Source organism: Moschus berezovskii, chromosome 20, assembly GCF_049115385.1.
Source record: "Moschus berezovskii isolate FMDL1 chromosome 20, NW_MosBer_1.0, whole genome shotgun sequence".
Taxonomy (NCBI): Eukaryota; Metazoa; Chordata; class Mammalia; order Artiodactyla; family Moschidae; genus Moschus; species Moschus berezovskii.
In genome coordinates, this window is record NC_142479.1 from 40,086,933 (window position 1) to 40,102,607 (window position 15,675).

Below are 15,675 nucleotides of genomic sequence, written 5' to 3' on the forward strand. Positions count from 1 at the left end.
AAAGATCCCATGTGCCGCAACTAAGACCCGATTCAACGAAATTTAAAAAAAGGTAAACAAAAGAGGTGAGGGGCGATCCTTAAGAAGATGTCATCTCAGCTATCAAGATATCTGTCATCTGAAAAAAAGGGGACCAGGGAGCTGAGGACAGAAAGCCAGGAGGAGGGCTGGTCTACCAATCAGGTGGCAAACCTTAGGCTGCTTTTGAGGGAGATTTAAGTATTTTGCAAGCTACCCAGCTTCCTTCTAGAGATGAGGGCAGGAAGCAGGATTTCCAGGCAGCTCGAGCTACAGCATTCAGCATCTTTCCCCACTTCACATCTTTAGTGCTTTTAGGGGTTGTGAGAGGAGCTAAGAGGAGCCAAGGATCACCCAGGTCCTGCCTTCCTGCAAGGCTTTGCCACAGCCTGCAAAACTGTTGCTATGGCAACCTCAGCCCAGGTGCAGGAGTTTACCAGAATGCTTTATTTATTTTTTTTTTTTTTTGAGGCTAACTTTATTTTTTTTTTTATTTTTTTTGGTTTTAATTTTATTTATTTATTTATTTGCATTACAATAGTTTAATATGATCAATCAGAACTAATTAACAGTATAACAATATTTTACAACTGAAATAATTAAAATAAACTATAAAATTACTACATAAAACAGGTCTGATCTAGCTTATTTACTTTCTATAATCTCTTCAGTGCTGCAAAACCATTTATTTCTTTTTTTTTTTCATGTTTTAATAAACACTTCGTCTTTTTGTATTGCTTTTTTTTTCATCACAATAATAGAAATATAACATCATATATCACTGTAAAACACATTTCCACATAAATGCTGATAAGCACAAAATATTTTTCATCATTTACATTTTAACTGTAATAATATATGGCAGAATTAAAGCTGCATCCATCATGAGTCTAACTCACCTTGCTGTAATGAATTTTTAAATGTAATGGTTTCTGTCGCAAAGTAAAATCGTACATAATGTCTAGTGACACAGTACGCTGGTGGATGGGTGGATTTGGAAAATGGAAATGCAACTTCATTTTTAATTAGATTTATAAACTTCACCACCTCCACCTCCAGCCAGCTTCCCAACCCTCCCTCCCACCACCATTATTTATTTATTTATTTATTTTTTTTAAATGAGGCTTTTAATTAATGTTTGACAGAGCTGATTCAGGTTGAATAGACTAAATTTCTTTAAACAAACTTACTTATACTCCAGAGTCCTTTAAAAACTTAATAGCATTTATACATTGAAGGTATTTGATTTTCTTGTAACTAGCACTTCAAATGCAACAAGCATTTGAAGCAACAAGCATTGACCCAACAAGTAAAACTTTCTACAGTTCATAACTTTTATAAATAAAATAAATTAAATGTACAGTGAATAAATTCTCTGAAATATTTCAATATTTCTGCAGGTTTAGTAACATCGTAAAATACATTTCAACTAAAATTCACAAATCTAAAAACCAGTTAGGCATTTTTAGGCGTTTTAAGTTGGAAATGAAGACCAATGTTACATCGTAATATGCCAATTACAGATAGCACTTCAAATAGCAAATACTACAGTTTGTCCCAAACTTTAAAAACTATTCATGAACTCAACACTGAACTATTGATGGCTATGAGAATTGTTTCCTAGCCTTTTTGAAAATTTCAACCCATTTACGTTTAAGGTAATTATTGATAAGTACGATCCCGTAGCCATTTTCTTTATTACTTTGGGTTCAAGTTTATACACTCTTTCTGTGTTTCCTGTCTAGAGAAGATCCTTTAGCATTTGTTGGAGAGCTGGTTTGGTGATGCTGAATTCCCTCAGCTTTTGCTTGTCTGTAAAGCTTTTGATTTCTCCTTCATATTTGAATGAGATCCTTGCTGGGTATAGTAATCTGGGCTGTAGGGTATTTTCTTTCATCACTTTAAGTATGTCTTGCCACTCCCTTCTGGCCTGAAGAGTTTCTGTTGAAAGATCAGCTGTTATCCTTATGGGAATCCCCTTATGTGTTATTTGCTGCTTTTCCCTTGCTGCTTTTAATATTTGTTCTTTGTGTTTGATCTTTGTTAATTTGATTAATATGTGTCTTGGAGTATTTCGCCTTGGGTTTATCCTGTTGGGGACTCTCTGGGTTTCTTGGACTTGGGTGATTATTTCTTTCCCTATTTTAGGGAAGTTTTCAACTATTATCTCCTCAAGTATTCTCTCATGGTCTTTCTTTTTGTCTTCTTCTTCTGGGACTCCTATGATTCGAATGTTGGAGCGTTTAACATTGTCCCAGAGGGCTCTAATATTGTCCTCATTTCTTTTAATTCGTTTTTCTTTTTTCCTCTCTGTTTCATTTATTTCTATAATTTTATCTTCTAGTTCGCTAATCCTGTCTTCTGCCTCTGTTATTCTATTGTTTGTTCCCTCCAGAGTGTTTCTGATCTCATCTATTGCATTATTCATTGTATATTGACTCTTTTTTATTTCTTCTAAGTCCTTATTAAATCTTTCTTGCAACTTCTCAATCCTTTTCTCCAGGTTATTTATCTGTAACTCCATTTTGCTTTCAAGATTTTGAATCATTTTCACCATCAAAATTTGAAATTCTTTATCAGGTAGATTCCCTATATCTTCTTCTTTTGTTTGTGTTGGTGGGCAATTATCTTGTTCCTTTACTTGCTGGGTATTTCTCTGCCTCTTCATCTTGCTTATATTGCTTTGCTTGGGGTGGCCTTTCCCTCTTCTTGCAGTTTGTGGAGTTCTCTTTATTATGTAGTTTCTTCGCTGTGTGTGGGGTTGGACGGGTGACTTGTCCGGGTTCCCTGGTTAGGGAGGCATGTGTCAGTGTTCTGGTGGGTGGAGCTTGATTTCTTCTCTTTCCTTTAGAAGACAATGGCTGCTTTTCTGGGAGCCTGATGTCCTCTGCCAGTATTCAGAAGTTGTTTTGTGGACTTTACTCCGCATTCAAATGTTCTTTTGATGAATTTGTGGGGAAGAAAGTGGTCTCGCCGTCTTATCCCTCCGCCATCTTGTTCCTTCCTCCCCAGAACACTGGATTCTTATATTCCACTTGATCGTGGAGTACCTCTTCCCAGCTGCTCCAGCAAGGCGCAGCCGCTGTACCTTACCTTGGACGAGGGGTATCTCCTCAAGGCCGCCCCTCCTGCTTTGAATGTGGATCAGCTCCTCTCGGCCCTCCGGTGCCCAAGCAGCCATCGCCTCCCGAACGTGGTACAGCTCCTCTCGGCCACCGCCCTAACCCTGGGTGCGGGGCAGCTCCTCTCAGCCACGATTCTGCACGTGGTCGGTTGCGCCGGGAGCCGGGCGTCTCTCGCGTCTGCGCCGCCGGGAGCCGGGCGTCTCTCGCGTCTGCGCCGCCGGGAGCCGGGCGTCTCTCGCGTCTGCGCCGCCGGGAGCCGGGCGTCTCTCGCGTCTGCGCCGCCGGGAGCCGGGCGTCTCTCGCGTCTGCGCCGCCGGGAGCCGGGCGTCTCTCGCGTCTGCGCCGCCGGGAGCCGGGCGTCTCTCGCGTCTGCGCCGCCGGGAGCCGGGCGTCTCTCGCGTCTGCGCCGCCGGGAGCCGGGCGTCTCTCGCGTCTGCGCCGCCGGGAGCCGGGCGTCTCTCGCGTCTGCGCCGCCGGGAGCCGGGCGTCTCTCGCGTCTGCGCCGCCGGGAGCCGGGCGTCTCTCGCGTCTGCGCCGCCGGGAGCCGGGCGTCTCTCCACCAGAACGCTTTAAATAGGTCGGTGTTACCATAGCATCTTTTTTTTTGCACTGAAGCTACATATTTTAACAGATAATATTTTAAAATATGTAAAATATTTTACATATTTTATATTACATGTAATATTTATATATAAAAAAACTTCAAGTGCTTTCAATTTATAAAAATCTAAAAATTCCAAAATGAGGCATTCAATATTTGAAAAAAGTACAGATGTACAAAATGTTATTCTGTCATGAAAGCTCCACACTAACATTATACACTTGGGAAAAAAATACAAATATAACATATTACAAATTTATGTAAGCAATAACTTAGTTCACACCATGCAACAAAAAGTACATTCATCAAGATACACAAGCTTTTGTATGTTCTAAATTGAAGGATTTTTTTCCCCCCTGCAGAATCCTTAAAACCTGTGGCACTTGAAATGTTAGCCTTTCTACTGAGAGGTAAACTACAACAATGATGAAAAAGATTAACAGACCATTTGTGTATTATGAATCATTCCAGCCTTATTCAACAATGGCTAAAACGTCTTTCTCATATTCTCATTTGTTTTCCTGATAAAGCTGTGCTGCCTGATTATTGGCTGGACTATTTGGATTCAGTTCATCCAGCAGGGACTAAATTGGTGTTAAGATAGAAAGTCGGACTCCACCGATTCTTAAGGATATCTAAACACCTAACAGTTGGCATTTTATTTGGATATTCTTCAGAAAATTCTATTACTAGTTTAAAAGTACCATCTTCAAAGAGTGTCCCTCTGGTTCAAATATAACTGCATTGCACTGCAAGATGTTTTCAGATGGTGTGCTACTGATACCCACAGGTGAGTCCTCTTACCATCAACTGAAATCCTTCATAAACCTCCTTTAGGCTGGAGATACAGAGAAGGCAGTGGCACCCCACTCCAGTACTCTTGCCTGGAAAATCCCATGGGCGGAGGAGCCTGGTAGGCTGCAGTCCATGGGGTCGTGAAGAGTCGGACATGACTGAGCAACTTCACTTTCACTTTTCACTTTTATGCATCGGAGAAGGAAATGGCAACCCACTCTAGTGTTCTTGCCTGGAGAATCCCAGGGACGGGGGAGCCTGGTGGGCTGCCGTCTATGGGGTCGCACAGAGTTGGACACGACTGAAGTGACTTAGCAGCAGCAGCAGCAGCAGGCTGGAGACAACATGCTCCTGAGCTGCCCTGAGATCAGTCTGAAAAATTCATAGATCTTAAAAGTCCATGAACATTTATGGACTAACTTCCAGTGCTCTGGTAGATTCTCCTGGGGAAACAGAGACAAATCCACATAGCCCTTACCCTCCCTGGGTGACCTTGGGGACATAAACAGCCCCATGGGAAGGAGTTATCGGTGAAGGGCCTCAGTCGTAGTTCTTAACTGTGGTGCTTCTCCTACATGGTGGGACTTAGTGACACATTTGACCTGCAGCCACTGTGGAGGCGAGAAGTGACTCCAGACCCGGGTGGCCTGACCTGCCAAAGACTTAAGGAGTGGGTCAGATTTGGAGAGGCAGAAAGGAGGGGGGATGCCACCAACCACTGAAGGGAATAATTGGATGTATGTGAAGCCATCCAATTGAGATAACACATGTTATCTCATTTAAGCCCAAACAACGCCATGAGGTCAGTACTAGTGTTACCTCCATTTCATTTTGCAAAGATGAGACACAGAGACACACAGCAACTCATTCAATGTCTCGCCACCAAAAGTGGTAGGTGGAGGCTACCACTATCTGACTTCCCGTTGTTTCTCTGAAGTGCCACATGTGTGCTTTGCCAGGTTTTGGGCATCTCCTGTGTGCTCAGTTGCACAGTCATGTCTGACTTTTTTGTGATCCCATGTACTGTAGCCCGCCATGCTTCTCTGTTCATGGAATTTTCCAGGAAAGAATACATGGGTTGCCATCCCATGGACAGAGGAGCCTGGTAGGCTACAGTCCATGGGGTCGCTGAGTCGGACACGACTGAGCGACTTCACTTTCACTTTTCATACATTGGAGAAGGAAATGGCAACCCACTCCAGTGTTCTTGCCTGCAGAATCCCAGGGACAGACGAGTCTGGTGGGCTGCTGTCTATGGGGTCGCACAGAGTCAGACACGACTGACGCGACTTAGCAGCAGCAGCAGCATACCCTTCTCCAGGGGATTGTCCCAACTCAGCCTGTGTTGAACCTGAGCCTCCTGTGTCTTCTGAATTGCAGGTGGATTCTTTACCCATTGAGCCACTGGGGAAGCCCCACCCTTTATTTATTATTTTTGGCTGCACTAGGTCTCTGTTGCTGAACATGGGCTTTCTCTAGCTGTGAGCAAGGGGCGACTCTCTTGTGGTCCACATGCTTCTCTTTGCAGTGGCTTCTCTTGTTATGGAGCAGGGGCTCTAGGGCACTAGTGTTTCAGCTCAGTAGTTGTGGAGCATGGGCTTAGTTGCTCCAGCGCATATGGGATCTTGGTTCGCGGACCAGGGATCAAACCTAGGTTGGCAGGTGGATTCTTACCACTGAATCAACAGGGATCCTGCATCTCCTACCCTTAATGTGGGAAAGCTCTCCTTCTCACTTTCCCCTCTAATACAACGCTGGAGACAGACAGAGGGGAAGTTTGAAGTTCTGGCTAAAGAGTTAGGGCTTGAGTTTCTTTTTCTCCTTCCTCAACCCTGAAGTCTTGCTCAATAGCAGCTGAGCAGTGGGGCTGCAAGGTTGCCTCACTTCTAGAAGGCCGGCCACAGCCTTCCTGGCCCAAACCCACTTCCGGTCTTCACGCCTTTTTTGTTCCAAGGTGATTCTCACACTTCCTGTTGACTTCCACTTTGTTTCAGCTGCTTCAGCTCCAGCCACTTTGTGCTGCTGTTGATTTGATCTGCGAGGCCTGGGACACAGGACCAGGTATGTTGGGATGGTGGGGACTGGGGGGTCAGCTTGGATAAGGTCTGGGCCAGATCAGGACCAGAGTGGGGGGCCTCCTGGTGGACCCTTTCCGTCCATTGTGGGGGACTGTCAGAGGCTGGGGTCAGTTTGTGAAGTTGGTTATGTCCCTGTGAGGGGTGGTACCAGGGGTGGCTTCCTGAAACCACATTATTTGACCTCTACCCCCCTAAAATCTCATCACCTTGATTTGGTTGTGTGTTACCTGAGTTGCCCAGGTTACATTTTTCTAGGCTGTAGAGAGAGAGTCTTGGGTTCTGACAGGCTTCTCTGGGATTGACTTCGACACAGCTGGTGTGATGCTTGAAAGTTTGCTGAGCTGACCAAGTTGGGGCTTGTGATTAAGTCCTGGCTCCTTGTCTTACTGATGGGCAATTCACTGTCCTCTGAACCTTTCTGGTCTACACAGTTCAAAAATGTCTCTGTTTTGTGGGATGTTGGTGATGCTTAAGCAGGACGATGATTGTGAAAGTGTTTTGTAAACTATAAGACGGCATTCTCAGGGTGTGAGGTTACTTTCATTTTCTAAATGGAACTAGATACCTTTTTTTCCTGATAGTGGTAATTGGTGAAAATCCAAACAAAGAGAAAGGGAAATTTTTTACATAATTCCAGCCCCAGAGATTATTAGTGACACTGGCATATAAATTTCTACTTAAAAAATTGCAATTTAAAAAAAATTTTTGGTAAAATATACCGATTCAATGGACATGAACTTGGGCAAACTTGGGAGATGGTAAGGGACAGGGAAGTTTGGTGTGCTGCAGTCTATGGGGTCACAAAGAGTTGGATACAACTGAGTGACTGAACAATAACAACAAAATATACATAAAATAAAAATTACTGTTTTAAGCATACAGTTTAGTGGCATTAAGTACATTCACGTTGACATGCACCCATCACCAAGATCCATCTTCAGATTTTTTTTCTTCTTCTCAAGTGAAACTTTGTACCCATTAAACAGTATCTCCCTAGTCTTCCCCACCCCCAGTCTCTGGCAACTACCACTCTACTCTCTCTTGAATGGAACCATACAGTATCTGGCGTGCTGTGATTCATGGGGTCGCAAAGAGGCGGACACGACTGAGCGACTGAACTGAACTGAACGTCTTCAAGGTTCATGAATGCTGTAGCAGGTGTCAGAATTCCCTTCCTTTTTTAAGGCTGAATAATACTGCATTGTCTATAGACACCGCATTTTGTTTATATCATCTGCTGATGGACAGGATTGCTTTCACCTTTTGGTTATTGTAAATAATGCTGCTGTGAATACGAGTGTACAGATATCTACTTGAGTCCTTGCTTTTAATTCTTTTTCGTATATACTCACAAATGGATTCGCTGGATCATATGGTAATTCTGTGTTTACTTTTCTGAGGAACTTTCAGAATGTTTTCCATAGTGGCTGTACCATTTTGGATTCCTACCAGCAATGCACAAGGGTTCCAATTTCTCTACCAACACTTATTTTCTGGTGGTGGTTGTTTTTTTCCTCCCAGTGGGTGTGGTATCTCATTGTAGTTTTGATTTGTGTTTAGTCTGATGATTAGTGATTAGTCTGATGATTAGTGATGTAGAGTTCCTTTTCATGCACTTGTTAGCCATCTGTATACTTCTTTGGAGACATATCTGTTCAAGTTCTTGGCCCATTTTTAAATCGAGTTGTTTGGCATTTTTTGTTATTGAGTTGTAGTAGTTGTAGTAGTTCTTTATATATTCTGGAAATTAACTAGACTTCTGAAACAATATTTCTTGTGTCAAGCTGTATTTACTGTTCTCTAACCATTTTTAAACTTATTTATTGGCTGTGCTGGGTCTTTGCTGCCTGCACGCTTCTCTGTAGTTTTGGGACGTGGGGGCTTCTCTTCTCTGTGGTGCTTGGGATTCTCATTGCAGTGGCTTCTCTTGTTGCAGAGCATGGGCTGTAGGGCACGTGGGCTTCAGTAGTTGTGGTGTGTGGGTTCAATAGTTAGTGGTTACCTGGCTCTAGAGCATAGGCTCATATTTGTTGTGTGCAGATTTGGCTGCTTTGCAGCATGTGAGATCTTTCTGGATCAGGGATTCAACCTGCGTCTCCTACACTGGCAGGCAGATTCTTTACCACGGAGCCACCAGGGACGCCCTCTTTTTTTCACTTAGTATCACTTGAGTATCCGCTCATGTTAATTTATAAAATCTTCCTTGTCCTTCCTAACAGCTGTGTAGTATTCCAGTGCTTGGATATACTATGATTTATTAAATGAGTCTCCTAGGTGTTTAGGTTGTTTCCAGTTTATTGGCATAATGATAAAACAATGCTGCAGTAAACATCATTGAACATACATCTTTGCATATTACTTCTATAATTTCCTTAGGATAAATCCTTAACAAGTTGAGTGCTGGGTAAAAGGTATACATATATTCACAGTTTTAATTCATTTGTCCAGATTCCTCTAATAAATGTCATACCATTTGTTTTAAATTTCATATCCACTTTTATTAAGGCAATTACAAAGATTACATTGAAGAATAGTAATTCCTTGCCTCATCTCTCCTCTTCCAAGTTCTCCCTACCACACACATTTCCAATTATTTTAATTGTTTCCATTTCCAAATAACGGAGAAGGCAATGGCAAGCCACTCCAGTACTCTTGCCTAGAAAATCCCATGGATGGAGGAGCCTGGTAGGCTGCAGTCCATGGGGTCGCTAACGGTCGGACACGACTGAGCGACTTCCCTTTCACTTTTCACTTTCACACATTGGAGAAGGAAATGGCAACCCACTCCAGTGTTCTTGCCTGGAGAATCCCAGGGAAGGGGGAGCCTGGTGGGCTTCCGTCTATGGGGTCACACAGAGTCGGACACGACTGAAGTGACTTAGCAGCAGCAGCAGCAGCAGCATGACTAGTTTTTTCGCTTAGTTATCATCTATTGACTTTGTATTATGAAAGGTAAGGACACAGCACTCTTACCTGATCCACATTATTGCTCCCCAATCTTCCTGATGTGGTTAATCACATATTTGGTGAAATTAACATTCATATAATATCCTTATTTCTCTAAAGATATTTATTAAAATTCTTTCTCTTTCCAGCTTATTTCTGCTTCCAGTATTGTATTCATTACTCCTAAATTTCTTTTGTGTTATTTTGCTATTTCACGTTGGAGAGTGTTTGGTGGTTCCCAGTTGAATGTTTATTTTTATGACCAGGGAACTCGAAGCTGATTGGAGGCCGTGTGTGTGTGTGTCTGTGTGTGTATGGCGGGAGTTGGGGGCTTGTTGACTGTTGGACCTCTCTGAGTGATCAAGTGGACAGGCCAGGTTATGTGGTTCTGTTGAGGAAAATTCTTTGATCTCCTGCCTGGAGGGCAGGCTGCCGCCAGCATTCTTGGAGGGTCAGTAGGGGAAGGAAGCTGCGTTCTCATCATTTGATACACAGCCTTTGAAGAATCCTCCCTCCCTCTATCCACTTCCTTTTGTAGTGTAGTGACAACCTTGCCCTCTGCTATGCCAAGGGTCCCAGGTCTGGAACTTCTCTGGTTTAATTTTGCCAGAGAAGGCTCCTCCTTCTGCCAGGCCGGTGGGGACAGCTAAGTGCTTTGGCTGGTCAACTGCCTGGGCTGTGCAGTCCAAGTGCTTTTGTAAACACACTGGTGCTTTCAACAGCCCTTCCTGTTTTCGGTCTTACCCCACTCTGCCTTCTGACGTAGCTGGTACCTCCAATTCCTGGGTCTCTCTGCGGGTTCACAGGCAGACCCCCGCTTGCTTCCAATTGGCATTCAGTTTCCAGCCTTCTCTGATACAATCTGCCAGCTGCCACTCACCAGTCTGCTCTCCTTTCGAGATACTGCTGACATCTTGCCCTCTGCGGTCTCCTCTCCTGTACTCCGTTGTGGTGGGTTTCTGCCTTTTAAAATTTCCGTCCTGATATGCAACTAAGCCTGTGCTTGGCAACTACCGAGCCCGCTCATGGAAAGATCCCAAATGTTGCAACTAAGACCTGATGAAGTCAAATAAAAAATATAAATAAGTAATAAAGTCCACTTTAATAGAAAAGGACTTTTTGAACTACAGTCTGTATATTTAGATGAAGTTTACAAGTTCTGGATTCCTTTGAAAAAATAGGACCCCACTATTCATGGGAAGGGGGCTTTCCTGATAGCTCAGCTGATAAAGAATCTCCGGATTCTTTATCTCCTTTATGATAAAGGAGACCCGGGTTCGATTCCTGGGTCGGGAAGATCCCCTGGAGAAGGGAAAGTCTACCCACTCCATGGCCTGGAGAATTCCATGGACTGTATAGTCCATAGGGTCGCAAAGAGTCAGACACGACTGAGTGACTTTCACTTTCACTTTTCATTCATGGGAAAACAATGATCATTTTGCTGAAGTATTTAAATTCTCTTAAATGTGTAGATAAGCTTTGCATATTTAACCAGTGTCAAAAATTGTCTCATTTTAGTTGAAAATGAAATCTCTGTGTTGGACCAGCAAAAAAAAAAAAAAAAGACACACTTCAATTAAAAGGCAAATTAAAAAAAAAAAAAATTCCGTCCTGCCTTTTTTTGTGGCATTTCAAGAGGAAGAGGAGATATTTAGATTCAATCCATCATGGTAACTGCTATGTTTTATAGCATTTTTCACTCGGACCAGCGTTGTCTGAGAGTGTTGGCTTCCTCACACTGTATCAGCACTGGATATTATCATTTATTTATTTACTTGGTGGCACCTCGTGACTTCAGGATCTTAGTTCCCCAATCAAGGACTGAACCCATGCTTCCTGCAGTGGAAGCATGTAGTCCTAACCACTGGACCACCAGGGAATTCCCCTATCATTTGTTTTAAGCTCTGCTAATCTGCTAATAAACAGTATCTCCCTTGTCATTTTAATTTACATTTTAAAAGTTATTAATGAAACGACTGAGAGTCTTCTCACATGTTTACTGACCATTTGTATTTCTTCAGTGAACTACTTATTTGTGTTCATTGCTCATCTTTTTCGGAGAAGGCAATGGCAAGCCACTCCAGTACTCTTGCCTGGAAAATCCCATGGATGGAGGAGCCTGGTAGGCTGCAGTCCATGGGGTCGCTAACGGTCGGACACGACTGAGCGACTTCACTTTCACTTTTCACTTTCACACATTGGAGAAGGAAATGGCAACCCACTCCAGTGTTCTTGCCTGGAGAATCCCGGGGACGGAGGACCCTGGTGGGCTTCTGTCTATGCGGTCACGCAGAGTCGGACACGACTGAAGTGACGCAGCAGCAGCAGCAGCAGGATAATTGTTAAATTGCTAGCATATGGCCAGCTCAGGAAAGAGGTTTGTGGTTGATTCCTTACTTTTCTGTATGTGCAATCTCAGAATATAGGCTTCAGAAAACAACAGTTCTTAATGACAGTGTCAGCAATTTGAATTTCCTTTGGATTATGAAAGTAATCTGTGTTCACTGTAGAAAATTTGGAAGATACAGATAAACACAAAAAAGAAAATATAAACCACCTAGAGATAGCTACTGGGGCTTCCCAGGTGGCACCAGTGGTAAAGAGCCTGCCTGCCAATGCAGGAGACGTAAGAGAAACAGGTTTGATCTCTGGGTCAGGAAGATCCACCGAAGGAGAGCATGGCAACCCACTCCAGTATAAGCTGGAGCATCCCATGGACAGAGGAGCCTGGCAGGCTACAGTTCATGAGGTCACAAAGAGTTGGACATGACTGAAGCGACTGCACACATGCATGCACGCACACACAGAGATAGCTACTAAATACGTCTTTCTATCTTTTTTCCCCCTATAGATATATACTTATAAAAATGCAGAGTCATTTTATTTTGTATTTATGCTGTCGACTTACTGATCATAATTTGTTCTCATACTGTTATACAATGTTCTATGACACAGTCATGGCTAGCCAGTCTTCCACTGTGTATAATCATTGAGTTTACTCAGTTCCCTTTGGACATTTAGGGTCTTACTGGGTTAAAATTTGCATTAACAAGTTCCTCTTTTGATCACAATCACTTGTTTTCCACTGACTATCTGCTTAGCAATCTCTTTTTTGTGGGGAAAGGATGAAGGTAAACTTTAATCCTTTTCTGGTTAAATTATGACTCATTCCAAATTAATGAATACAGACTCATGGAGATTTTCTAGCACTTTTTTTTTTTCCTGTAGGTCAGGGGGACAGATGGTGAAGGATCACCCTAGGATTCTCATTAGATTCCTCTACAGCTTTCAATTAGAGAGAAAATGATTAGTGAGGAAAGCACCAGGGAGGAGAGATGTATGCAATGATGAGAAAAAAGAAACTGATCAGGCAGGCCTCTGAAAAGAAATCATCCAAGAAATAACACCTTACAAGAGAGAATCTGAAAAACAAACAAGCCTGAGAGTTGGGGAGCCAAATTCTGTCCCTGAGTCTGCCACTAGCTGTGTGTCCTTGGGCAGGTTGCTCAGCCTCTCTGGTTTCCTCATTGGCATTCCTCATCTCAGGTTGATTTCTAAGTTCTCTTGTGTCTTTTGAAGTACCTGTCACACTAGCTGTGTGACCCTGGACAAGTTGCTCAGCCTCTCTGGGATGTAGTCTTCTCAGCCGTAAAGTGGGAACACTTATAGCTACTTCATAGGGTTGCTGTGCGGAGAAGGCAATGGCAACCCACTCCAGTACTCTTGCCTGGAAATCCCATGGATGGAGGAGGCTGGTGGGCTGCCGTCTATGGGGTTGCACAGAGTCGGACATGACTGAAGCGACTTAGCAGCAGCAGCAGCAGGGTTGCTGTGAATGGATATGTGTAACCCAGTCATCACAGGGCCTGTCAGATGAAGTATCTAATAAATGAAAGCTATTTTTATTGCATGTCAATCATTATGTAAGAGGAGGGCCATTATATCATCCCACACCCTGTGGATGGAACTCTGTCTTCATAAAAGCCATTTCCAAGTCCAGTCAGCAGCCAGGACACAAGCCAAGGGGCACAGTACAAAGTCACCATCGGCACACCTCCCTTTGTAGTGTATGCTCCCTGAGACCTGGATGCCGTCCAGATGTAGGTCAAGTAAACACCCTCTGCCCAGCACTGATAAGTAGGATGCATGAATGTTGGTCCACAGGGGAGGCAATAGGAAACCCCACTTTCCAAATAGAAAATATCCGTGAGTGTAGCAGAAGGGGAACTGAGCCCTAAATGATGTGAATCACCAAGGGAAGGATGCTATTAAGAAAAAGCTGACATCCTTTCAAGCTGTGATTAATGACCACGGAGACAGGAGGAAGAAGTCGTGGGTGTAGCCTTGCTCTTTGCTGCTGGTGACTTCTTGGACAAATTACCCTCTTCTGTAAAATCAGGGGGCTGGATTTTTGTTCCCCAAAGGACTGTCTGTGTACTACTGGTGGCACACACAGTGATATTATGTGGTGCACAGATAAACATTTGACATCTTGATAGTCGTGTATTAATTTATGAAATAGGGAAAATATGACTAGCTATCAACTCTAGGATTTCATAGGTATTATTTTTATAAAGTTCATTATTTTGTATTGGGGTGAAAGTGAAAGTCACTGACTCTTTGTGACCCCATAGATTATATAGTCCATACAGTCCATGGAATTCTCCAGGCCAGAATACTGGAGTGGGTAGCTGTTCCCTTCTCCAAGGGATCTTCCCAACCCAGGGATCAAACCCAGGTCTCCCACATTGCAGGCGGATTCTTTACCAGCTGAGCCACCAGGGAAGCCCTAAGTTCATTTTTTAGAAAGTGGTCTGAGTCAAAGAAAAATTCAAAGATGATATGCAGAAATGGCAAATATTGTGAAGGTGGTAAAGTTGGAGCATGAGATGTGGTAGGTAGCATAAAAGCCCCCCAAAGATGTCTAGGTCCTAATCCTCAGAACCTGTGAGTATGTTACCTTTTATGGCAAAAGGACTTTGTGGTAGTGATTAAGTTAAGGATTTAGAAATGAGATGATTCTGTCAAGAAAGGTTCTCCGGGGACTTCACTGGTGATCCAGGGTTAGGAATCCTCCTTGCAGTGCAGGGGATGGGGGTTCGACCTCTGGTCGGGGAGCTAAAATCCCGCATGCCATGGGGCAACTAAACCCGCACCATGACTACAGAGTCTGTGAGCCGCAGTGGATAGATCCAGCATGACACCACAAATATCTGGTGCCACAATGAAGCCCCAACACAGCCAGATAAATAAATAAAAAGTCTCTGATCTCCTGCCTAGAGGGTACAGGCTGGCATTCTGGGAGACCATCAGGGAAGGAAGCTGGGGTCTCATCATTTGACACTCAGCCTTTGAAGAATCCCCCTCCCTCTCTCTCGCTTCCTTTTATTTTGGACTAATTTAGCCTGGCTCGAGCATGCCCAGTGGGGCTTCCCAGGTGGCTCAGTGGTAAAGAATCTGCCTCCCAGTGCAGGGATGCAAGAGACACAGATGTCATCCCTGGATTGGGAAGATCCCCTGGAGAAGGGAATGGCTACCCATTCCAGTATTCTTGCCTGGAGAATCCCATGGACAGAGGAGCCTGGCAGGCTACAGTCTATGGGTTGCAAACAGTCAGATATGACTGAGCGACTGAGCATAGTATGCCCAGTGTCCCACGTCTGGAGCTTCTCTGGTTTAGTTTCCCCAGAGAATAAACATCCTTCTCTTCCTTCTGCTGGGCTGGATTATCTGGATGGGCCCAATGTAATCAGAAAGGTTCTTATAAGAGGGAGGTGGAAGGAGTCAGAGAAGGCACTGTGATAACAGAAACAGCGGCTGGGGTGATGTGGCCATAAGCTAAGGAATGCTGTGGCTTCTAGAAGCTGGAAACTGATTCTCCCTGGAGCCTCCAGAAGGGGCCAGGCCTGCCAACACCTTGACGTTAGCCCTGAAAGTCTCACTTTGGACCTCTGACCTCCAGAACCATAAGAGAATCAATGTGGGTTGTTTTAAGCACTAAGCTTGTGGTAATTTGTTACAGCAGCTTCAGGAAACGAATACAGCAGACATTAGATGCACTGGAAGGCAGTTCTGCAGGTTCAGCGATTCCCTGGGAGCAGCAAAGGGATGT

The 15,675-nt window shown here is 43.8% G+C and overlaps 1 protein-coding gene and 1 pseudogene across 1 annotated transcript in view; one reads left to right on the plus strand and one right to left on the minus strand.

The window, feature by feature from the left end:
* Positions 1 to 4,217: 4,217 nt before the first annotated feature.
* On the minus strand, positions 4,218 to 10,476 carry LOC148774695 (ubiquitin-conjugating enzyme E2 B pseudogene; annotated as a pseudogene).
* The window catches only part of NDEL1 (nudE neurodevelopment protein 1 like 1), a 47,292-nt gene continuing 38,150 nt past the window's right edge, over positions 6,534 to 15,675 (plus strand). The window contains exon 1 of the mRNA XM_055406787.2: positions 6,534 to 6,600. The gene's annotated coding sequence lies outside the window, so the exon portion shown is untranslated. The remainder of the gene's footprint in view (positions 6,601 to 15,675) is intronic.